General features: G+C 43.6%; 1 long non-coding RNA gene across 1 annotated transcript; it reads left to right on the top strand.

Annotated features, from left to right (window-relative positions):
* The first annotated feature begins 273 nt into the window (after nt 1-273).
* On the top strand, nt 274-24,765 carry LOC143653060 (uncharacterized). Its single transcript, XR_013161064.1, has 3 exons — nt 274-452; nt 24,490-24,538; nt 24,643-24,765. It is a non-coding gene; the product is annotated as an uncharacterized LOC143653060 (long non-coding RNA).
* The last annotated feature ends 997 nt before the right edge of the window (nt 24,766-25,762 follow it).

A 25,762-nucleotide genomic window follows, 5' to 3' on the forward strand; every position in this document is an offset into this window, starting at 1 on the left:
AGGAACTGCCCACTGGCGGGGGCCCATGCCACGCGCCGCCACGTGCCCGGCATAGACCCCCGCCCCTCCCGCACCCCACCACGCCCCTCAGCCTCTTGGCACGCGGGGCCCCGGACCCCCCTCAGCTCCACCGCCAGGCGACCTCCGCATAGTCTCCTTCCTCTAGGCATAGCCCCGCCCCCTGCTGCCGGCCACGCCTCCGCAATCAGGGCCTTGGGGCCGCGACCACCCTGCGCCGGCTCCGGAGGCGTGAGAGGCGGAGTCTGCGCGGTGACGTAACGGGCGTGCGCAGACACGGCCCGCGTCCCTGTTACTCAGTGGAGCAGCAGAAGTCGGAGGACGCTTCCCGGGTTGCGGGGTTGCGAGCAGCGCTGGGTAACTGCCGTAGCGGCGTCTGGACGGCGACGGTGCCCGCTGGCTGACTTCCTCCCCTTCGTTCGCTCCGCTGCCGGGTGAGTGCCGCGCGCGCCGCAGGGTCCGGGCGGCGGGGCGGCCCCGTGGTGTTTATGTTATTGAGCTGCCGCTGCCGACGCCGCCTTCGCCTCAGCCGCGACCCCGTCCCAGGAGTGGGGGTGGGGGCGCGCGGGGTGGGGTGGGCCGGCGCGGAACGATAGCCGCCCGGGAAGCGGGGGCCGCGCGCGGGGCTGCGGGCCACCTGGAGCCGGTCCCGGCGGGTCGAGGCGAACTGCGCCGGCCTGTTTCTTTCTTGTTTCATTTTTTTGCCTGAACCCTTTATCTTATGAAATGTTAAAAATGGGAGTAATGGGCATTCTTGTCTTTTCTTTAATAATGAAAATATGTCTAAAGTCTTCTATGAAGTTTCATGTTGGCTCAACTTTTTACAGTAATTTTTATTATAGGTTAAAGAAGTTCCCTTCTATTTCTGGTTTGAATGGCTATTGAATTTTTCAAATGATTTTTATTCATCTATTCAAATGGGAATATGCGCCCCATCTTTTATTTTCTTAAAATTTGCTGATAGGCTAATACGTAATAGAGTTTTTCTGATAATGAGCATGCTTTGATTCTTGTGCCAAGGTTTAGTCTAGATGTATTTTTCCACTGATTAAGTAATAATTTATTCAGGACTTTTGCACTTATGTTCATAAGTGAATTTCACTAATGATTTTCCCTACATGTATTTTACCTTTTTTGCTTTGGCATCAGAAGTATATTAAGCTTTTAATGTAAATTGAACTTATTTTAAGAAAAAATGCAGAAAGAGTTTGCATAAGAAAGGGAGTTTTGTTCATTGAAAATCTGTTAAAGTCTCATCTGGAAATCAGTTTGGATCGAGATGGATTTTTCCCCTCAGGGGATGAGATTTTTTTTTATTATTGGCTCAACTTTTTAAATGGCTATTATATTTGGTCCTTTTAAATTTTCCTGAATAATTTTTTTTATTTATAATGCTTTATAAAAGCTTCCATTTCATCAAAATTGCCATGAATTTGCTAATATTTGCTCATTATTTGTATAAATGATAGTGCCGTCTGTAGCAGTGCCACTTTTTTATTCCTAATGTAATTAATTGTGCTTTTTTCTCCATTGATTAGTAGTGACAGAGCTTTGCATATATTTACATTTTTTTTACAAAGAACTGGTCTCTGGTTTTGTTGCTGTTTTTATTCCTTTCAGCTTGTTTTCTATTTGTTATGTTTTGATCTTTACTATTGTTTCCTTTCTACTTTCTTTGGGTTTTCTCATTTATTCTTGGTTGGCTTTTTTCCTTTCAGCTTGTTTTCTATTTGTTATGTTTTGATCTTTACTATTGTTTCCTTTCTACTTTCTTTGGGTTTTCTCATTTGTTCTTGGTTGGCCTTTGTCATTGAATACAAAATTCATTGTTGTCAGCTTTTTTGTTTTTTTTCTAGAAGCACGTTTAAAACTATATATTTCTCCTTAAATGCTGCTTTAGTTCTTTTGCATTTGTTTTGATATTTTGATATTTTAATTCAAATGTTATAGTAGTTTATAATTTCCTTTTTAACACAATATTTGGAATGTGCTTTTTAGTTTCCAGCATGTTTATTTACTATTTTTTTATTGTTGATTTTGTAATCTGGTTTATCACAAGATTTTAAATCTAATGAAACACTTCTCTCAGAGCTCAATTCTGAAATCAGAGAAAAGTTCCTCCTTTGGCTTCTTATCAGGAAGATTCTGTGCGGTGACATTAACAAAATAAGTGGTAACAATTCTATAATGAACCCAACAGTGAGTTTCATTGTGATGATTCATATTATGTTCTTCAATAAATCCTTAAAGAACTTTCTATATTCATTAGAGAGATTGATCTGTAGTTTTCTTTTTTTTGTAATATCTGTGTCTGGTTTTGGTATGAGGGTGATGTTGGCTTCATAGAATGAATTAGGTATCTTTCCCTCCTCTTCAATTTTTTTGAAGAATTTGAGCTCTGATTCTTCTGGTACTAAGAAGGTACTAAGAATTGAGGTACTAATTCTTCTGGAATGTTTGGTAGAATTCACATGTGAAGCCATCTAGTCCTGGACTTTTCTTTTTGGTAAGCTTTTTAGTGAGTGATTCAGTTTCTTTACTTGTGATTGCTTTGTTGAGGTCAACTGTTTCTTCTCGAATCAAAGTTGGTTGTTCATGTCTTTCTAGGAAGTTGTCCATTTCATCTCTATTGTTGTATTTATTAGCATAAAGTCGTTCATAGTGTCCTGTTATTGCCTCCTTTATTTCTGTGGGGTCAGTGGTTATGTCTCCTTTTCCATTTTTGATCTTATTTATTTGCACCATTTTTTATCTTATTTATTTGCATCCTCTCTCTTCTTTTTGTCAATCTTGCTAAGGACCTATCAATCTTATTGATTTTCTCATAGAACCAGCTTCTGGTTTTATTGATTTTCTCAATTGTTTTTCTGTTTCAATTCCATTTATTTCTGCTCTAATCTTTGTTATTTCTTTCCTTTTGCTTGTTTTGGGGTTAGTTAGGTGTTCTTTCTCCTGTTCTTCCAAGTGGACAGTTGATTTCCTGAATTTTTGCCCTTTCTTCTTTTTTGATATAGGCCTTTAGGGCAATAAATTTCTCTCCTAGCACTAAACAGCAGTGGGTCTTAAACAACCAGTGGGTCAAGAAAGAAATTACAAGAATTACAAGAGTAAATACCTCAAAGTAAATGAAAATGAAAACTCAACATATCAAAATTTATGGGATGCAGTGAAGGCAGTGCTGAGAGGGAAATTCATTGCCTTAAATGCCTATATCAAAAAAGGGAAAGGAGCAAAAATCAAGGAATTAACTGTCCACTTGGAAGAACTAGAGAAAGAACAACAAACTAACCCCAAAGCAAACAAAAGGAATGAAAGAATGAAAATTAGAGCAGAAATAAATGAAAATGAGAACGTGAAAACAATCAAGGAAATAAAATCAGAAGTTGGTTCTTTGAAAAAAATCAATAAAATCGATGGACCGTTAGCTCAGTTGACAAAAAGAAAAAGAGGATGCAAATAAAATCAGAAATGGAAGAGGAGTCATAACATTGTCCCTGCAGAAATAAAGGAGGTAAACCTGAGAGGATACTATGAGCAACTATATGGTAATAAAGTAGACAATGTAGATGAAATGGACAACTTCCTAGAAAGGCATAAACAACCAACATTGACTGGAGAAGAAGCAGATGTCCTAAACAAACCAATCACAAGTAAAGAGATCAAATCAGTCATCAAAAATCTCCCAAAAAACAAAAGTCCAGGACCAGATGACTTCACATATGAATTCTACCAAGCATTCAAGAAAGAATTAGTACCATTCCTGCTCAAACTCTTCAAAAAACTTGAAGAGAAGGGAAGGCTACCTAACTCATTCTAAGAAGCCAACATTACCCTCATACCAAAGCCAGACAGAGATACTACAAGAAAAGAAAATTACAGACCAATCTCTCTAATGAACATAGATGCACAAATCCTCAATAAAATTCTTGCAAATTGAATTCAGCACCACATTAAAATAATTACACCCCATGACCAAGTTAAATTTATTCCAGGTATGCAAGGATGATTCAACTTAAGAAAATTAATTAATGCAATGCACCATAGCAACAAATCAAAGCAGAAAAAACACATCATCATCTCAGTTGATGCAGAAAAGGCATTTGATAAAAGTCAGCATACTTTCTTGATGAAACACTTCAAAGGATAAGAATAGAACGGAACTTCCTCAGCATGATAGAGGGAATATATGAAAAACCCATAGCTAACATCATCCTCAATGGGGAAAAGACTGAAAACTTTCTCTCCAAGATCAGGCACAAGACAAGGATGTCCACTGTCACCATTGTTATCCAACCTTGTGTTGGAAGTTCTAGCCAGAGCAGTTAGACAAGAAAAAGAAATAAAAGACATCCAAATTGTAAAGGAAGACGTCAGACTCACTGTTTGCAAATGATATGATACTCTATGTTGAAAACCCTGAAAAGTCCACAGCGAAGCTACTAGAGCTAATAAATGAGTACAATAGAGTGGCCGATTACAAGATCAACACCCAAGAATCAGTAGTGTTTCTATACACTAGTAATGAACAATCTGAGGAATAAATCAAGAAAGAAATTCCATTTACAAAAGCAACCAAATGAATAAAATATTTAGCAATAAATTTAATTAAGGATACAGAAGACCTATACACTGAAAACTACAAGAAATTGCTAAAAGAAATCATGGACGACCTAAATAAATGGAAGGGCATACTGTGCTCTGGATTGGAAGACTAAATACAGTTAAAATGTCAATTCTACCTAAATTCATTTATATGGATTAAATGCAATAGCAATTAAAATCCCCAAAACTTACTTTTTAGAAATAGAAAAACCAATAACCAAATTTATTTGGAAGGGCAGGGTGCCCCGAATAGCTAAAAATATCTTGAGAAAGAAAATGAAGTGAGAGGCCTCACACTACCTGACATTAAATCATGTTACAAAGCTATAGTGATCAAAACAGCATGGTACTGGCATAAATATAGATTTACCCACCAATGGAATTGAATAGATTGTTCAGGTATAGACCCACTCATCTATGTACAATTGACCTTTAATAGGGGAGTCAGACCACCTCACCTGGACAGAGCCGCCTCTTCAATAATAGAGGCTTGGAGAACTGGATATCCATATGCAAAAGAATGGAAGAGAATCCATGTCTCACACCTTGTACAAAAATTAACTCAAAATGGATCAAAGACCTAAACATTGTAGCTAAGACTAGAACTTTTCGAATAAAATATAGGGAAATATCCTATGAAACTTATTATAGGAGGGAGGTCTCTAGATCTTAAACCCAAAGAATGAGCTTTGAAGAAAGAAATAGAAAACTGGAAACTCCTCAAAATTCAACACTTTTGTGCTTCAAAGAACTTTGTCAACAAAATAAAAAGGCCGCCTACACAATGGGACATAATCGGAAAACCACATATCAGGTAAGGGTTTAGTACCCAGAATATATAATGATATTCTTCAACTCATCGACAAAATGACAAACAACAAACAACCCAATTAAAAAACGGGCGAAAGACATGAACAGATACTTCTCAGAAGAGGAAATACCAATGTCTCAAAAGTACATGAAAAGATGCTCAACTTCCCTGGCTATTAGGGAAGTGCAGTTCAAAACCACAATAAGATATCTCACACCCACTAAAATGGCCATTATGAAAAAAAAATGAAAATGATAAGTGCTGGAGAGGATATGGAGAAAGAGGCACACTTATCCACTGTTGGTGGGAATTTCCTGCTTATACAGAAAAGCAATTTCATAAATTCTGTACTACTTTTAATATTAATCATATCACAGGAATTCCACATAATCCCTCTGGGCAAGGAATTATTGAACAAGCAAACTGGACACTAAAGTCTATGCTAATAAAACAAAAAGGGTGTATTGCTTTTTTGTATATATGTTATTTTTCACAAAAATGACAGAAAAAAGTTGATTGTACTGAAATATATATATTTAAGCCTTCTAGCCTCCTATATTCTGGAGCAGCTAGAAGGAAAAATCTGAGAGGATCATGCGGTAGCCCATAACAAACTCTGGGATCTGGCCTGTAACTTCTTGTTGAGGAGAGCTACGAAATCTATTGATTTTTTTACTTCTTTGCTTTGTTTATATGTTATATTATACAATAAAGAAGTTTTTAAAAAATCAAAAAACAAAAAAAAAGGGGGGAAGATGATGATCAGGAGGATGATGTTATGAAAATAAGTACACCTAAAGATCAATTAGCAAAAGCACTGTTTACTTTAAAGTTTTTAAACATTTATGATAATTCATCACAGACTCCTGTAGAATGACATTTTAGTAATTTGGAAAAGAAAAATTGCTGCTGATAGCTTCAGCCGGGCCGCACGACCGGTACACTGGGTGGGTTTGGGGCGAGCTCGCAGGGAATTAACCTGGGTAAGCTGGAGCCGGCGCTTTCCCCAGCCGGCGGTCGCGAGAAGTCGTCACTCAGGCCAGATGCGGGTTTTAAGCTTTTATTGTTACACTCCGGGATGGGCCACCCGGGAACCCGAGGAGTGAGACGTCTGGGGTCCGAAGACCCCGGGGCTCGGACGACCTAGAGCGGGGTAAGCGTGGGGCTTAAGTACTCTCGGGGAGGGGTGGAGTCTTGGGCGCACACGTCAGGAAGGGACAGCCAATCACACAAAGCAGGAGGCAGTTGCTAGGCTGAGGGCTTAGGTTAGGTATAGAGGAGTGAAGAGAATAACAGGAAGGCTTGCGGTTTAGTGGTGAGCTACGGAAATGGGCGGTCTACAACAAGAGGGGGAAGGGGGAAACAGAGAGGGGGGTTACAGGTACGGAGGGCAGAGAGTGAATGTAGAGAGGGAGAGAAGGATTAAAAATTTTAAGCATGGCTAGGCTCCAGTCCTTGAGAAATATGCCACAATTCCTCTCCTTTTTCTTTTAAAGGAGCACACTTGTGTGACAAGTGGTGGGCATGAACCTTTGCTGGGAGGGGTAGGGATGAGATTCCCCTTGTACTTGAGGCTCAGAATTTCAGGGGAAGGGTGTGTGCTGAGCCGACCCTTACGCAAATCTCATGTGCCCCAGAAGAGCCAGAGGAGGCCTGTTAGAGTGGCCCTCTTCTGCGGCTACTTTGTGCCGCACCCAGCAGTACCCATCTGGTAGCCTTTCGGCGGCCCCAGATGCACGCTCTCTGGTGACGTGCAGCCCCCGTAGGGGAATGGAGAGAGGCAGGGAGTGGTGCAGGCATAGGCAGGCAAGGCCAGAGCTGCAGCAGCGCAGTGCCGACTGCACAAGATGGCCAGTCTTGAGAGCGACACCAACCTCAGGGTGATCAGTCCTGGGGGTGAGCAACACTAGCGAGCCATACCTGAGCCTGCCGACGGTTGTCCGCATTGGAGAAGGGATTTTGGAGCTCTAGCGTGGCAAGAGCTAAGAGTTTCGTATTTCGTTTGTGACGAGAGATTTTTGAAAAGAGGCACTTAAGTAAGAAAAGGATAACAATTAAAATTAGTAGGAGGACACCGTAGAAGATAAGGCTGGAAGGTTGGAAAAGGGAAGAGAATTTATGGAGGAGGTCCGAAAGGAGAGAGCTAGACAGTTTAGGTACAGATAGGTTTTCTATAGCTAGAATTTGAGTTTGAAGGCTGTGAGTATAGTTCCAATCGCGCAGGGTGAGGCGAGGACGAGAGGTGTTGACAAGTACAGGGGTGACACAGAAACAGGGTTTGGTGGGTTAGGGAATTGAGTTCTGCCTGTAAGGACAGGGCCGAGGAGGTGGAACTGGTAAGGTTATTTATGACAGAAGCGGAGGTGGAGGTCTGGGTGAGCGCGACGGCTGCCGTGACAGAAGCTGCAACGGAGGCAATGATGGCTGCAGAGATGGCGGCGGTGATGCCGAAGTCTCACTTTGCGCGTGAGCTGAGCTGAGTGACGGAGCTGTCCATGGGTAGTGCAGGAGCGACCCACCTGGTCGCATTGAGTGGGATCTACAGGAGTCTAGGGTGAAGTACTATGAAAAACGGGAGCCCGTCTTCTGCTTGTCCTGAAAGATTAGCGAACGTGAGGTTTAGTAGTTTGCTGTTTGGCGGGGAGACTCTGGGCAGGGCTTGCATTGACTGATTCTGCAAGAAGGTAAGGTTAATCGCTAGGGCCTCGGGAGGGGGGGAGAAATTAGGGAATGATGATAGGTTGAGAGGCGCACTAGCGGGGAGGACATTGGGATCGCACGGGAGATCTAGTAAGCAATTATCAACAAAAAGTTGTGGGAATGTAGGGGAATCGGGTGTGAGGAACAGTAATCCGGGGGGATATTGGACTGTGGCCCACACTTCGCTCTCGGTAGGTTTTGCAGAAGTGGCTGTGGAGAAAATTAGAAGTGTTACAGGGAGGAGTCGCCAGGTGGGAAGTCCGGAGGGGCGTGCTGGGGAGAACATTTTTATTGAAAATAATAAGCAGGTTAGCACCTAGAGGAAGAAAATGAGCAGGTTAAAACACATGATGATGCACAGGAAAATTACGGCAAGTAGGATTCTTTCGAAGAGGCTCCAATCCTTTGGAGCAACTGTTGCTGGGTAGCGTAGGGACCGGTAAGCCCATCCTCTTTGAGGGCGTTGCGGGGATGGGGTGAGATTAATGGGGAAGAGCGCTGCCTGTGTCGGCGGCAGCGGTCGGACCGGGGGCCAGAGCTGTCCAGGTCCCGGGGAGGGGTTATTGTTAGTGGGATTGTAGCAGGGCGGCCGGGGTGAACGAGATGGCGATAGCTCTGTGCACGGCCCTGCGTAAGATGGTGGCGGGGGTGCGTAAAATGGCGGCTGCGCTTCCGGAAAGAAGGGGTTGGTGTTGCTAAGGGAAGGAGGACAGGCAGCTGGGGGAGGGGCAGAGGGTAGGGAGGGGGGCAGGACGGCTGCGGCCCTTTTCCGGTCTGGAGGATGGGGAAGAAGGCGGAAGGATGGAGTTAGTTTTTCCGCCCTGAGGCTCTCCGCCATAGTCCTGTAGGGGCAGGTGCCTCTCGAGCCGCTCCTCTAACTGTTATCCAAGAGTGCGGCTAGGGCGCGCACCTGGGGGACTTGGCTTTTAGAGAGAGATTGACCCATAACAAAATTTAGAGGGGACTACTCACTGCTTGTAGAACCTAGGACTGCGTTTATTTAGCAGGAGAGTCTAGTAGGCTTACCTTGGTTCAGAAGAGAGGTCCTAGGATCTCCAGTGTCCAGTCAGCAACAGAAGTGTAGAGGGTCCCTGTGCGGGCGCCACTTGCCGCTGATAGCTTCAGCCGGGCCGCGCGACCGGTACACTGGGTGGGTTTGGGGCGAGCTCGCAGGGAATTAACCTGGGTAAGCTGGAGCCGGCGCTTCCCCCAGCTGGCGGTCGCGAGAAGTCGTCACTCAGGCCAGATGCGGGTTTTAAGCTTTTATTGTTACACTCCGGGATGGGCCACCCGGGAACCCGAGGAGTGAGACGTCTGGGGTCCGAAGACCCCGGGGCTCGGACGACCTAGAGCGGGGTAAGCGTGGGGCTTAAGTACTCTCGGGGAGGGGTGGAGTCTTGGGCGCACACGTCAGGAAGGGACAGCCATTCACACAAAGCAGGAGGCAGTTGCTAGGCTGAGGGCTTAGGTTAGGTATAGAGGAGTGAAGAGAATAACAGGAAGGCTTGCGGTTTAGTGGTGAGCTACGGAAATGGGCGGTCTACAACAAGAGGGGGAAGGGGGAAACAGAGAGGGGGGTTACAGGTACGGAGGGCAGAGAGTGAATGTAGAGAGGGAGAGAAGGATTAAAAATTTTAAGCATGGCTAGGCTCCAGTCCTTGAGAAATATGCCACAAAAAATGGTACAACCCAAACAGAACTGCAGCTGCAGCCGATCTATTGGAAAGATGTTAAAGATGATTTATGGAAACCAAGCATGATAAAGGTGTGGGGTAGGGGATTTGCTCTTCTCATCGCAGATGATGGAACCTCAGTTTGGATTCCCTCGAAGAGAATAAAACCCAGACATGTCAACCCGTATGAAAATAAGTAAATGTGTAATGTATATTATATAGGACATATAACTTTAATTGCTGAAGAACAGGGACATAATTATACTTATTGGGCTTATATTCCTAACCCACCCTTGCTGCAATCCCTAACATGGGCAGATCCAGCTTTACCCAAATATCTGAATACAAGTTTAGGATTCCCAGGTCCAGTAGATTTAAGACTTCCAAAACTACTTAAAGAAGAAGAAAAATGATATCTGTTAGGTCGGGGAAACGGGGAAAGGTACTGCAACTGGAGCTATGGAGGCTGTGTCACTCTTTCCAACCTGACTTCCAAAATTGATGAACCACCCCTTCTGGACGTCACCTGACCTCCATCCTTAAAAGCTTCCTGTGCTGAAGTCCACGTGCGGACTCGCCTCTCTCCATCTTGGATGCGGTAAGCTCTACCTGGGTTGCAGAAATAAACTCGCTCACTTTAAATTTCCTGGTCTACTTTTCTTCTTTCTCACCCTTTCACCTCCTAAACCTTTCAGTATCAAATTTAACTCTTCTATTTTTAGAAAGACCCGTATGCATAACTCTGTGTAATCAAATGATATTTGCTTGTTAGTTGGGAAAGAAAGTTGGAATGGATGGCAGTTACATCATATGGACTGAGCAGTTAATGATTCCTATGAAACTGTAAGAGATTCAGCCCCTGTGGCTGATAACTGAGACTATATGGACAGGCAAGCTAAATCAGAGTTTATTGCATAGAGGATGATTTGTGCCAACATTTTGGGATGATAAATACATTATTTGGAGAAATTTATGGGAAATTTTCCTAGGACTGGGACCAATTTTTATAGTGAATTCTAATAACTATAACTTCTCTTTAAATAGCAGCCATAAACACTGTATACATGTTGCTTCCTATGAAACGGAGCTCGAAGAATGTTAGGGAATGAGGAGAAAGAAAGGAAGAATGGGAAGGGAAGAAAGAAAGACTCATTATTACAGCTGTCATTGGAATCATCGGAATTATCACAATGGCTGCAGTTAACTGGAACTGCATTGTTAGGTTTGGGGCTGTTTATACTTTTTCTCTTCCTCCTCAGGTGTGTTAAACAACAAAGTCAGAGAGCTTGACTGGTAGCCAAAGACTTATGGGTAAGCCCCTTCCTTCAGAGCTTAAGGGCAACCTAAGACAGGCACAGTCACCTTGGCTAATAAAATAAAAAGGGGAAATGTAGGAGCCAAGTGTTAAAACAAGACCTGCAGAATTTGTTGGGAGCAGCTGGCCTCAGGGTGGTGGTAGTAAACTGTGGAGATTGTTATGTAGTGCAGTCTGAGAAAAAGAGAATGTTTACCCCAAATGGTTATGTTAAGTATGAAGGAAGAGAGCACTGAAAGATAAGCTCTCTCTGTTCCCTCAAGAAATGCATGCATGCCTTTTGTCACCCTGCAGTCTATAAGCAGGATCTGGATAAGAATAAAGTTCTCTGTTTGTTAAAGTTAAGATTCAGACCCCCTGAACCTGTCTGTCTCTTCCTTCCTTCCTTCCTTCCTTTCTCCCTCCTGTCCTGTCATTCCTTTCTTGTCATTCCTTTCTTTCTTGTCATTCCTTAATATCCTTCCAGCTCCGTTTCATAGGAAGCAACAGAATGGCTTTTAAAGAGGAGAATTTATTAAGTTGCTGTTTACACTTGTAAAGCTGTGAGAATGTCTCAGAGCAGGTTATAAAAATGCCCAAATTAAGGCAACAACAAACAGTTACCTTTATGCAAGAAAGACCAATGATATTCAGGGTTTCCCTCTCAACTGGAAAGGCACCTGGCGAACATGGTGATCTCTGTTGGCTTTCTCTCCAGGCTTCCATCTCATGACGCTCCCGCAGGGGTGTTTTCCTTCTCCATCTGCAAAGGTCTCCAGCTGAGTAGGCTCTCATCGTTCTCGTGGCTCTGTCCTGGCTCTCCCGTCACTCAAGCTTTCTCCAAAATGCTTCCTCTTTTAAAGGATTCCAATAAACTGATCAGGACACACCTGGAATGGGTGGACTTAAATCTCCCTCCAGTTAAATGTTAATACCCACAATTGGGTGAGTCACAGCTCCATGGAGATAATAATCAACTTTCCAACCTCTAGTACTGAATAGGGATTAAAAGAAATGGCTGCCTTCACATGATGGGATCACGATGAAAACATGGCTTTTCCAGGGCACATAATCCTTTTAAACTAACACAGCTTCTTTACATGATTTCAGTTTGTGTGGTCATTTTTATGGTCCAGCACTACTCTGCAAACAAGGATAGCCTGTATTAGGTAGTCCATGGATTTTCAAGTATAAAAGTGTAAAAGGTATAAACAATATTTTGGACTTCTACAGCATTTTAAAATTACGAAAGATTTCCCAGTGCTTTATATAATGTTATGCTATCTTCGTAAAATTCCTCTGAAGTAGACTAGTCAGATATTATTATTCCCATTTCAAACATAGGGGAATAAGTTCAGAGGTTAAAAGGCATTTTTAAAGTTAATATAGCAAAATGAATTTAAAAAAATATTTATATAGGGCCTGTTAGGTCGGGGGAACGGGGAAGGGCATGATGAAAGGTTTAGGAGTCTAAAGGGTGAGAAAGAGGAAAGGTAGACCAGGAAATTTAAAGTGGGGAGGGGGGATGGTTTATTTCTGTGCTCCCGGGCAGAATTCACCAAACCCAAGATGGAGGGAGGTGAGTGTACACGCGGGCTTCGGCGTGGGCAGCTTTTAAGAATGGAGGTCAGGTGACGTCTGGAAGGGACAGTTCATTAGTTTTGGATGTCAGGTTGGGAGGTACAACACAGCCTCCTCAGCTCTAGTTGCAGTGCCCTTCCCCGTTCCCCCAACCTAACAGGGCCTATACTACATGTCAGCTCTTCTGACTCATTTCTTAATGCATTTTATGTTATTTATCTGTGTGTCAGGGTTTATTAAAAACTAGTAAGAGTAATGATTTTGACTTCTATTAGTTTTTACTCTTCATGGCATGTGTTCTACTCTGCTAGCTGCCAGAATGCAATATACCAGAAGCAGAAAAGATTTTAAAAAGGGGAATTTAATAACTTGATAGTTTACAGTTCTAAGCTGAGATGATGTCCCAATTAAAGCAAGTCTGTAGAAATTTCCAAAGCCATCCATAGAAAGATACTCTTGGTTCAAGGCTGATGAAGTTCAGGGTTTTTTCTCAAGTGAGAAAGCACATGGTGAACATAGGGCTTCTCTCTCTCCCTCTCTCTCAGCTGGAAGGGCACATGGTGAACAGGGCATCATCTGCTAGCTTTCTCTCCTGGCTTCCTGTTTCATGAAGCTCCCCAGGAGGCATTTTCCTTGTTTGTCTCCAAAGGTCACTGGTTAATGGACTCTGCTTCTTGTGGCTGTGTCATTCTTTTCTGCGCTCTCCAAATTGCTCTCTTTCTCCAAAATGTTTCCTCCTTTATAGGATTCCAGTAAACTAATCAAGACCCACCCAGATGGGTGGACTCACATCTCCATTGAATCAAAAGACCCCACACACAATTGGGTGTGCCCACAGACGCCGCCCTTGTGCAAGCCAAGGAGACGCTGCAGCGCACCCTGCGGAGAGCCAGGCGCAGCCAGGGCCTGCACAGCCATGCCCGGGGTGGATAGGACTCCCGGCCTCCCATAGCAGCAGCCTGGGGCTCCCCTTGGATTGGAGGCATCCTTGGAGCTCATTTATCCAATCTCGTCACCAGTCACCAGCGCAGCAAGCTCCCTGGTTGAACACGCCAGGGACAGGGAGCTCACTCCCTGCGAAGGTCCTTTTTACCCTGGGGAAGCTGAAGTCTAGATCCATCCCCACTCTGCCTAAGGGCCCAACCCTGGTCCTCAGGTTCTCACCCAGAGCAGCTCTGTCCAGTGGAACTGCAGTGGCAGCCGCACATGGGCGCCAAGAAAGTCATTTTAAAATTTCCCAGTAGCTACATTTTAAAAGAAACTTCATGATTTTTCTGTAAATCCACAACTTGTCTAATTGAAAAAAGATGAAATTCATGTAGTAGTATATTTAGAAGTGATCTCTTGCCGTGACTGCTTTTCTTAAGAGCCCCTAACTTTTTTTTAGGAGAAATCTTTTTTTTAATTTATTTTATTTTATTTTTTAAATACCAAAAGCACAAAGCAAATGTAAACATTCCTATTTTGATCATTCCGTTCTACATATATAATCAGTAATTTGCAGTATTATCACATGGTTGCATAATCATCATCATGATCATTTCTTGGAACATTTGCATCTATTCAGAAAAAGAAATGAACAGAAAACAGAAAAAAAATTATACATATCATACCCCTTACTGATCCCTTTCATTGATCACTAGCATTTCAAACTAAATTTATTTTGACATTTGTTCCCCCTATTATTAATTTTTATTCCATGTGTTTTACTCATCTGTTGACAAGGTAGATAAAAGCAGCATCAGACACAAGGTTTTCACAATCACACAGTTACATTACAAAAGCTATATCATTATACAATCATCTTCAAGAAACATGACTACTGGAACACAGCTCTACATTTTCAGGCCCTTCCCTCCAGCCTGTCCATTACATCTTGAATAACAAGGTGACATCTACTTAATGCGTAAGAATAACCTCCAGGATAACCTCTCGACTCTGTTTGGAATCTCTCAGCCATTGCCACTTTGTCTCATTTCACTCTTCCCCCTTTTGGTCGAGAAGGTATTCTCAATCCCTTGATGCCGAGTCTCAGCTCATTCTAGGATTTCTGTCCCATGTAGCAAGAGCCCCTAACTTTAAGAGTCACACTGAAGTATTCATATATGAAACGACATGGGTCTGCTTCAGAGTAATCGCAGCAGGGGAGGAGCAGGGGAGGAGGGGGCTGAGACAAGCCCCACAAAGCCTTAACTGTTGAGCTGGGGGCAGGGGCCCACTAGACTAGTCTCCCTACTTTTGTGCAGCCTTGAAATTCTCTACAATTGAAAGTTTCTAAACTGTGGAGGGAGAATGCCTGGAAACAAAGGCAGAAGGCGGTCACTGCTGGTGCTAGGTGACGGCCTCACCTCTTATGCCTGGGCAGTCAACTTCAGTGCATATTTGAAAGCCTTCATAATAATAAGTTGAAAGGGGAAGCAAACAGCAGAAAGTCCTGTCTGCTTCCCCTTAGCTCTGTTGCCAGGCCCCAGGGCCCTCTGTGAGCGGTGCCCAGAGCCCACCTGCACTCCCGCCGACCTTGTTGGCCCCTGCCCCCTTCAGCAGCTGGACCCTCCAGGCCTCGTGCTCCGCCCACCTAGCAGGGCTCAGCCTAGAACCGCCCCTCAGGGACACCATTCCTCACAGTCCTCTGGCTTCCCTCTGGCAGAACTAGCCACTCCCTTCCTGGGAGGCCCCACAGTCCCTGAAGGCTGGGGCACCCGGCAGGCTGTTCAGGGTGGGGGCTTGGGGCCGGGTTTGACGCTCAGGAAACGTCCTCCAGCACTGAAAAGCCTCACTAAAGCAGGACTCCACCTTGCAAAGAATGGGCACTGTCTCCTGAGGTCGCGCTGCCCCCTGTGGGTGGAAAGAAGAGTTGCAGGGATGGCTGGATGCAACCCAGGACTCCCCCGTCCACCATTCCCCCACTTTGCTGAGCAGAGCCCTGAACGGAATGTTGGGGAAGACACATGGGGAGCCCTGTCACCACCCACCTCTTGAGCTTCTCCAGTCCCTGCTCTGACACAGATCCCACGCAGGAGCCTGGCAGCGCCACGCACCACCTGCCTGAAGCTGCGTCCTGCACGCTGGCATGCTTTTGCTCACAGACCTGCCCCAGAGGCCCCCCCATGCCAGCCCCCCAAGGCTCCCGTCCAGCATGTTTCCTCTCCCACACAGAGCAACTCTTCCAGCCCAGCTTCTCTCTCCGCTATGGCACTTGTCTCCTCCTTGCATGAAGACAGGGGCCCTCCGTGTGGCAGTGACCGAGGGAAAGCCCAACTCATGTGTTCAGTTTCCACCACTAGAGAGAAAAGCTCCCTCCCAGGCTTGGGAAGGAAGGCTGATTCGTCAGGCGGGAAGAGGGGGCCACTTTGCCTCTCCCAAGAGAAAAATAGACTTTTTTGTCTCTACTGCTGACACCTGCGTGGCCAGTGACTACTGAGCACTTAAAATCTGGCTGCACTGCTGAGGAAGTGAGTTTGAAACTTTATTTAATTTCAATTAATTCTCATATACATTGAAACACTGATTACTCCAACAGCTTGGGCATGTGAAAAAACTTTTGCAGCTGTAAATTTTATGAAATCAGAATACAGATCAGGTATTTCTGATGGAAATCGAAATGTGCTGTAAGTGTAAAACAATGATTTCGAAGATAGATAGTATGAGAAAAATTAAGAATATTAAGTATCTCAGTAAGTTTTAATTACATGTTGATAACATTTGGGATATAAATGAAATATATTAAAATTAATTTCACATTTATATTTATACTTTTTAAAACGTGGCCGCTCTAAAATTTTAGATTACATTTATGGCTCCGATTATACTTCTATTGGGTGGCATGGCACTAGAGCGAGGTTCCTCAATCTCAGTGCTACTCAGATCTGGGCTGGATAATTGTGTGTGATAAGGGGTGGCCCGTTCCGTTATAGGGTGTTTACATGCATCGCTGGCAATACTCACTAGTCACCAATAGCACCCCTGCCCCCCAGTGTGACAACAAAAAATATCTCCGGACATTGCCGCCCATCCTTTGGGAACACCCCTACTTCATCTCTCACCTTTCCCCAGTCCCCTGTTTGACAACCTCTGCTCTAGACCCTTCCAACAGGTACCCATGGTTTCCTGTGGGAGGTGGGTGGGGAAAGAACCCTTTGGTTTGGGGGTGGAAGGAAGAAAGCAGCAGCACTGGCCATGGCTCCAGGGGCCAAGGAAGGTGGCCAGAGGTGGTCAGCCTCAGGGTTCCACCAAGCAGAAGCCTCACCCTGCTGCCCTTGCCCATATCTGAGGCTACATGAGTTTGGAGGAGAAATGTTGAAAGATCCCTAAGGAACAGCTTAGGGTGCCCAGTAAAAAGAAGCCCTCCTTTGGGGTGTGTTCAGACAAGGCAGTTTCCTCTTGGAGCCAGGGAGGACTCTCCTGGCATGGGAGCATATGAAACAAAGGTGGCACCGTGTGTACAGGGCAGGCACGGCCCAAGCAGCCCAGAAAGTCGCAGGGGCTCCTAGCCAAGTAAGCATGGAAGCCCTCCTCTGGGGACTGTGTGAGCCCCTGGAGTTGACACCTGATCTGGGGAGAAAGGAGGAGCTTTCCAAAGCATATACTGCACTGCCAGCCAATTTTCTTTTTTAAGGTGGGGGAGCTCTACCATGTTCTAATTTAATTTGAGAATATTTTAAGTGACACTGCTTGCACCCCAAGAGTGTGAAATATTTATGCCTGCAAATATTATCTCAATATCTCCTTCACCACCTTCCCAGCCCTCGACACAGTGCTTGGCACATAGATATCAAATTGCAGTTGAAGAAAGGAGGGAGGAAGAGAAGGGAACTTAACTGTGATTATCTTGCAGTGGGGGGACTGTCCCTGTGGGGACACAGGTGCCAGAGTTATGAACTGTTGGAAGCTTAAATTTGGAAGGAGTCTAACAGCCATGCGGTCAGAAGCTCTGCCCCATGCAGCTGCTGCTTCAGAAGCTCTAGCCAGGTCAGCACACTGGAATACCATCATCCAGGCATGACAGCTGTCTCTGCTCTTCAGGGAGGCCCGCCCCATGTGGGACAGGCACGACTGCTTCACAGTTTTTCATATCCACTGAAAAATATTAGAACTCAATAGGGGGTTCCAGTGTGACTAGAGACAAGATAACATATCAAAACCCAGGTCTCTCCTATATACCCCCCAATGACCAATTAGAAAATGTAATGGAAAAAATATACTATGCACAATGGCCAAACTAGACTATAAAATACCTAAGAATAAACTTAACAAGAAATGTCCAAGTCCTGCCTGAAGAACACAATAAAACTACTGAGGGATGTAAAAGAAGGCCTGAATAAATGGAGTGATTAATCAAGCTCCATGATGAGAAGATGCAACAATATGAAGACGTCAATTCTCCCCAAATTAAATCTATAAATTCAATGCATTCCCAATTAGAATCTTACAGGGATTTTTATAGAACTTGACAAGCCGATTTTAAAGCTCATCTGAAAGAGTAAACAAGCAAGGGCCAAGAACGTATCAAAAAAGAAGAAAACTGAAATGGGACTTGACCTACCAGATGTCAAAACAAACTATAAAAATCAAATAATTAAAAGATGGAGTTGATAGACCAAAGGAACTGAACAAAGAATCCAGAAACCAACCTTCAGAGATTAGAAGAGTTTCATATATTCACAAAAGTTGCATTTGAATCAATGGAGGAGAGAGGAATTATTCATAAGTATGGGATGATTTTTTACCTATTAGAAAATAAAATTATTACCATTATTATTACTAATACTATTGTTATTCTAACTCACATTATCCCCTAAAGTAAATTCCAGGCAGATTAACAATCTAAGCATTATTTTATTTATTTATTTATTTTTTTTACCAATTGTAACAGTATTAGAAGGTAATAGAGATCAACATTTTCTAATCTTGGGATAGGGAATCCCTTCCTAAACAAAACACGAAATCCAGAAAATATAAAGGAAAAGTCAGACAGATTAAACATTTCTCTACATCACTAAAAAGCAGATGAGATTGGGAGAAAATATTTTCAAGATATATAATGGACAAGAAGCTATTAACCTACAAATCAATAGGAAAAAGACAATCCCAAAGAAAAATGGGCAAGGGTAGGAACAGGCAGTTCACAGAATAAAAATTACAAGTGGAAATTTATGAAATGATAGTTTGTCTCATATGTAATAAGGAAAATACAAATTAAACCTGCAGTAGTACACCCAGCACTGGGCAGGTTTGGGAAACGGGGATTCTGCAGGGGGAGTGAATTGAACAGTATAAGTTTTTCTGAGGGTGACGTGGGAACAGCTGTTGGAATTTAAAAAGACATTCCTCCACCCAGCAATTTTGATTCTAGGACTCTGTCCTCAGAATGCGTCCCCCTGAGCACAAATGTCTGTGCACAAAACACCACAACATTCCCAGTGCACTATAAACACTCAGGTACGTTGACTTCCTTAAGGTAAGTGGTCTTGAGGGAATCCAGCTCCCTAGAAGTGGTCAGAGCTGTGCAGAGCTCACGGGAATTCTCACCATTCAGACTTGTACTTAAGTCACATTGCCTTTCATTAGGTGGCCCCAGCTCCCTGCTGCCATGCATTAAGGTCACAGCTGATGGGGCCTTTGCACAGGGCGCCTTAGATGTGCCCATCCTGTGCCAAGGCTCCCCTCTGCAGGATCATCTCTTTTCTCCTCCCACTACCTGGGCCTCAGCTCACACCTCGTTATCTCGCTCCTGGGCTGTAGATACTGTTTCTCGTAGGTCACCTGCTGCAGTGTCCCCCAGTCCAGTCCATGACCCAGGAGGCCCCCATGGGCATTGGCCTGAAGCATAACTGCAGTCATGCTTCTCCCAGGCTCAGAGCCCTGGGAGAGCCCCCTCTAGGGGAAAAGCCCCTTAGTGTGGCTTTATGTGGCATCAGTGCCCTCTGCAATCTAGCCCTATCCTACTCTCCAAACCTCCCAGCTCCCATCTCTCACCTCTCTGTCTAGAGAATGTACTCAGGTGTGGGTGCCTTTGGCTTGTGAAGGCAGAGGTGGGGGGTAGCGGGGAGGGTGGGAGCAGGGAATGGTCTCACTGCAGGTGGCCTCTAGGGTGGGCCAGGGGGAGAAGTGTTAAGCACCAACAGTCTGCTACAAGCTGCGCCTTGCACACTCGGATACACTCATGCCCACATCAAGTCCGCTCTGTTCTGTTGCTGATTCCTCAAAGTGATAGTCACAATCCTGTATGTTAAAAAACACTTACATAGATCAAAACTACAATGAGATATCATCTCACACCCACCAGAATGGCCATTATCAACAAAACAGAAAACGACAAGTGCTAGAGAGGATGTGGAGAAAGAGGCACACTTATCCATTGTTGGTGGGAAGGTCAAATGGTACAACCACTATGGAAGGCAGTTTGGCGGTTCCTCGGGAAGCTAAGTATAGAATTGCCATATGATCCGGCAATACCATTGTTAGGTATCTACGCAAAGGACATGAGGGCAAAGACACAAACGGACATTTGCACACCAATGTTTATAGCAGCATTATTTACAATTGCGAAGGGATGGAATCAGCCAAAATGTCCATCAACAGACGAGAGGCTAAGCAAGCTGTGGTATAGACATAAAATAGAATATTACGCATCTGTAAGACAGAATAGTCATGAAGCATGTAATAACATGGATGGACCTTAAGGACATTATGCTGAGTGAAATTAACCAGAAACAGAAGAACAAATACTGTTGGTCTCACTGATATGAACTGACATTAGCAAATGAATTGGAGAATTTCAGTGGGTTACAGAGACCATCAGGAGATAGAAATATGGTAGATATTGGGTAATTGGAGCTAAAGGGATACAGATTGTACAACAGGACTGATAGTAAAAATTCAGAGATGGATAGCACAATACTACCTAACTGTAATACAATAATCTTAGAACACTGAATGAAGCTGAATGTGAGAATGATAGAGGGAGGAGGGCTGGGGGCACAAATGAAATCACAAAGAAAGATAGATAATAAAGGCTGAGATGGTATAATCTAGGAATGCCTGGAGTGTATAATGATAGTGACTAAATGTGCAAATTTAAAAATGTTTCTGCATGAGGAAGAACAAAGGAATGTCAATAATGCAGGGTGTTGAAAATAGATGGTAATTAGTATTTTAAAACTTTTAACGTATGTGTGAGACAAGCAAAAAATGTTCATTTGGAACAAAATTTATATTTTGACTAGTACATTTCCTAATATAACTTATGTGGACAACTTAATCGAACACCATAGTACTTGGAATCTTGCATATGGCATGAGATTCTGTAGATTTGTCCAGAGTGGTGCCCAGATAAATCCCAGAGCAATTTGAACAGTGATTAGGGAAATATTTACAGAGTCCCCTAGGGGTAATGGTGAGAAAGGGGGAAAATTCAACTTTCCCAAGTGGAAAATTCTTGATACTCTCACAAGCAGTAGGGACAGCTAAAGCAATAGGCCAAGCCTCCAGTCTTGGGGTTTGTTCATATGAAACTTAATCCCACAAAATATAGGCAAAGCTTACTTAAAATTAGGCCTAAGGGTCACCCCCAAGAGAACCTCTTCTGTTGCTCAGATGTGGCCTCTCTCTCTTCAGCCAACACAACAAGCAAACTCACTGCCCTCTCCCTGTCTACATGGGACATGACTCCCGGAGGTGTGGACCTTCCTGGCAACGTGGGACAGAAATCCTAGAATGAGCTGAGACTCAGCATCAAGGGATTGAGAAAACCTTCTCGATTAAAAGGGGAAGAGCAAAATGAGATAAAGTGTCAATAGCTGAGAGATTCCAAACAGAGTCAAGAGGTTATTCTTACATATTAAATAGATATCACCTGTTTAGTAAAGATGTAATGGAGAGGCTGGAGGGAACTGCCTAAAAATGTGAAGCTGTGCTCCGGTAGCCATGTTTCTTGAAGATAATTGTATGATGATATGATTGTCGCAGTGTGACTGTGGGGTTGTGAGAGCCTTGTGTCTGATGCTCCTTCTGTCTACCTTGTCGATGGACAAGTAAAACATATGGATTAAAAATGAATAAATAATAGGGGGAACAAATGTTAAAATAAATTTAGTAGATTGAAATGCTGGTGATCGGTGAAGGTAGGTATGGATTTTTTTGTTTTCTTATTGCTTTTTCTGAATTGATGCAGACGTTCTAAGAAATGATCATGATGATGAATATGCAACTACATGATGATAGTGTGTTATATAACAAGAACGGAATGATCATATAAGAATGTTTGTATGTGGTTAGGTATCATAAATAAAAAATAAATAAATCTAAAAAAAAAAACGCATCAGGTAGCAAGCAGGTTACCACTGAGGCCAATGGGTGCAATTCTATAGAACACCAGAATTGCTCCACTGAGGGTCAAGGAAGTGGTATTTGCATACTAACTCCTGCCCCCATTGGTCGGGGTAGGGGAGTGTTAGCCCCCAAGCACTCGCAGGCTATCTGGCCCGTAGGCAGGGCATGTTTTATGAGCAGAGAGAAGCAGAAGGTCAGCAGCAGTAATGACATGTGTGTCTGCGTGCAGCTGCCTCCATGGAGGCTGGAGAGGGCACTGGTGGCAATGCCAGGCAGTGGACATGCAATATCTCATTCAATTACAACAATAATTCTACAAACCACGTATTATTATTATCCTCATTCTGCAGTTGAGGAAGCTAATGTTCCAAAAGATTAAGTAACTTGCTCAAGATCCCACAACTAAGCAAGTGGGGGAGCCAGTCTTCAGAGTAGATGCTGCCTGTGGAGCCCGCGGTCACCCCAACAAGGCCACCCTGGGTACCTACCGAGTGCAGTTGAGGTGGGGGGAACCTCTCTCCCCATACCTGACCTCTTAAAATCCTTAGTACAAGACCTGGCAAAAAAATTAGTACTGCATTAGTGTCAGGGCCTCAGAGATGTCAGCATTATACGGTGTTTCTTGAATATAATTTATGTATTGCTCAGTGGCCATCTCACCTGCCAAAGAAAACAACTCTCAAACATGGATTTGGGAAATATTTGTTGAGAAGAGACTAAGTATGAGGCACAGTACCAGATATGGATGGGATTCTGACATGTGCCATTTTCATCCTTCAGGAGCAAGTGATAGAGAGGAAAGGAAGTACTGAGGAAAGAGGCCAAGGAAAGGGTGGCTAGGATGGGCTTCCTGGGAAGCTAAAGAAGCCTTAACCTCTGGGCCCTTCACTTGAATGGCCGCCGTCCTAGAACCAATATGCTCTTGTGGCCATATGCTTTTGCACAGTTTGCAAAAGGAATATATTTTAAGTGCAATAGATTAAGACCTCTGACTGCCTTCTCTCCACCTTTCTGTCGGGCACACTCCCCCTCACGTGGGGCTGTGTTGGGATAGATGTGGGGATGTTCGGGAATCTGGCAGAGGACAGTTGAGTTGAGGATACATTTCATTTGGGTCTAGTGGGTTTCATGTATGTGATACTCAGCCATGTCTCTGTGTAGATTAGTTGCTGCTGGTGACCCCGTTCTAGGATTGCCTTCCAGGAGTACTCCCACCCCTCGCTATGTTGACTCACCCAACATGGTGGCATAAAAACTCAGGGCCAGGCGGGACCGGCCCAGGGACCCAGGAGTGAGGGAGGCGTGCGGTGCCGTCCCGCCGCTCCCGCCCCCACCTGGTGCCCCTCTGTCCTGTCCTACGCGTCCTCCATTTAAGCAAAAGAAGTTAGTAGTTAATTACATCAAGAATGTTCTTGTTGGGTTTTGTTAATTCTTTTTTTAATTAATAAAAAAAAAAAAAAAAAAGAATGTTCTTGTCGGGCAGGCCGCAGTGGCTCAGCAGGCAAGAATGCTTGCCTGCCATGCCAGAGGACCTGGGTTCGATTCCCGGTGCCTGTCCATGTTAAAAAAAAAAATGTTCTTGTCTATGTACAGTTTTTAGAACGTTGGAAAGGCTATGTTTGCTTAGCTGTCAACAAAGAGAAAGCCTGAGGGAGGTGCCGTGGTGCCGCGGGATAAGGCAGTTGGCACACTTCTCAGGACAAGGAATACCCCGTTTTTCGTTCTACGCCACGCAGTACATTATTTTCTACCTGCTTGTCTTATTTCTGGAATAACTTAGAAAAACAAAGCAGAGGCTTCCCTGCTCATGCACTTCCCAAAACAAACAAAAGAAACCAACGAAAACAAACAGCAAAAAAAAATTTTCAACAAATGGTGCTGCAATAACAAGCTACTCACATGGAAAAAGAACGAAATGTGACCCTGCCATACAGCGTACAAAAAAAAAAACAAAGGCTGTTTTTCCCCTAATTTTGGCGTGACCTCCCCCCCATTCCAAAGGAAGGCAGTGCAGCACAGCACTTTGAGGAAGAGGAGGCTTGTACAAGCCATCTCGTGCCGTGGTCATGGTGACACCTGCCCAGAGGGCGTCCTGCTGGCATGCGAGGCTAGCAATATTTTTGGTTAAAATCATGTTTGTGACTGTAACCATTTGTATGAATTATTTTAAAGAAATAAAAACCCCAGAAAGAGAAAAAGAAAGTGCAGGGCCAGAAGTTTACAGTGGTACAGATGTGTCCCATGGTCCTTGGCAGAGAAGGAGCTCGGTAATGGTAAAGAACAAGGTTTGAAGCGTACAGAGCCAGCAGCTAACCTTTGAAAAATGCTTCTAGTCATCAGACGTGTAATACTTGTAAAGAGAGGATTTTGCTTTCATTAATACCTGGTCAAAATAGACATTCTCTCTCTTCAGGAATATTCTCAATAATGTAACATATTAAATTATAAATGGTTTTTTTTCCCCTTTTTCTTTTGCACAGATAGAATATATCAGAATTTCACTGTCAGGTACGACCATCAAGCACATATGTAAGTAAAGTCAGAGTTTGTGCATCCAACATATTTATATGTAATATTTTAAAGCTTTTCTTCTAGTATGGGTATCAAAATGTATCTTTCTGTTCTCTCTTTAGAAAATACTGATATAAAATCATCATCATATGAAGACGATCAGTATGTAGCCAAAACTGTAGGATAAAAACTATCCTACGTGTGTTTCCAGCTGTTAATAAAAAATATTGTATTATTATTCTGAACTTTGTGCTGTTTATGGTAGTTGTCAATTCTTTTATATTTGCAATTTGTCGTGATTTCGTTTTTCCTTCTAAATAAATGTTCACACTCATGCTTAAATTTCTTTTTGTTATTTGTGTTCTCTTTGTTATAGAGGGTATTCTAGTTTGCTAGCTGCCAGAATGCAATATACCAGAAACAGAATGGCTTTTAAAAAGGGGAATTTTATAAGTTGCTAGTTTACAGTCCTAAGGCTGAGAAAATGTCCGATTAAAACAAGTCTATAGAAATGTCCAATCAAAGATATTCAGGGAAAGATACCTTGGTTCAAGATGGCCGATGACATTCAGGGTTTCTCTGTCATCTGGAAATGCACATGGCGAACACACTGACAGTTTTTCTCTCTGCTGGAAGGGCACATGGCAAACGTGGTGTCAACTGCTACTTTCTCTCCTGGCTTCCTGTTTCATGAAACTCCCTGGGAGGCGTTTTCCTTCTTCATCTCCAAAGGTCACTGGCTTGTGGGCTCTCTGCTTCTCATGGCTATGTCATTCTGCTCTGCTCTCTCTGAATCTCCTTTCTCCAAAATGTTTCCTCTTTTATATGACTCCAGAAACTTATCAAAACCCATCCAAATGGGTGGAGACATGTTGTCACCTAATCCAGCTTAACACTCTTGATTAAATCACACCTCCAGGGAGATGATCTGATTACAACTTCAAACATAGAGTTTTGAATAGGGATTATTCTACCTTTATGAAATGGGATTTTTATTAAGACATGACTTTTCTAGGGTACATATATCCTTTCAAACCAGCACAGAGGGCCTCCAAAATTATATAAGGATCAACCTCCAAAAATCCTGGATCTGCCCTTGCTCCTTGGAAGAGGTGACCACCAAGTCATTTTAATGGAGGGATGAGAGTCTAGGGCAGAATGGCATGAGCTGGAGATGGCCCAAACAGATCCAGATATCCCTAACTCTAGACTTAACTAGGATCCTGGTTTCCCCTGGCCAGA

Source organism: Tamandua tetradactyla, chromosome 13, assembly GCF_023851605.1.
Source record: "Tamandua tetradactyla isolate mTamTet1 chromosome 13, mTamTet1.pri, whole genome shotgun sequence".
NCBI classification, from domain to species: domain Eukaryota; kingdom Metazoa; phylum Chordata; class Mammalia; order Pilosa; family Myrmecophagidae; genus Tamandua; species Tamandua tetradactyla.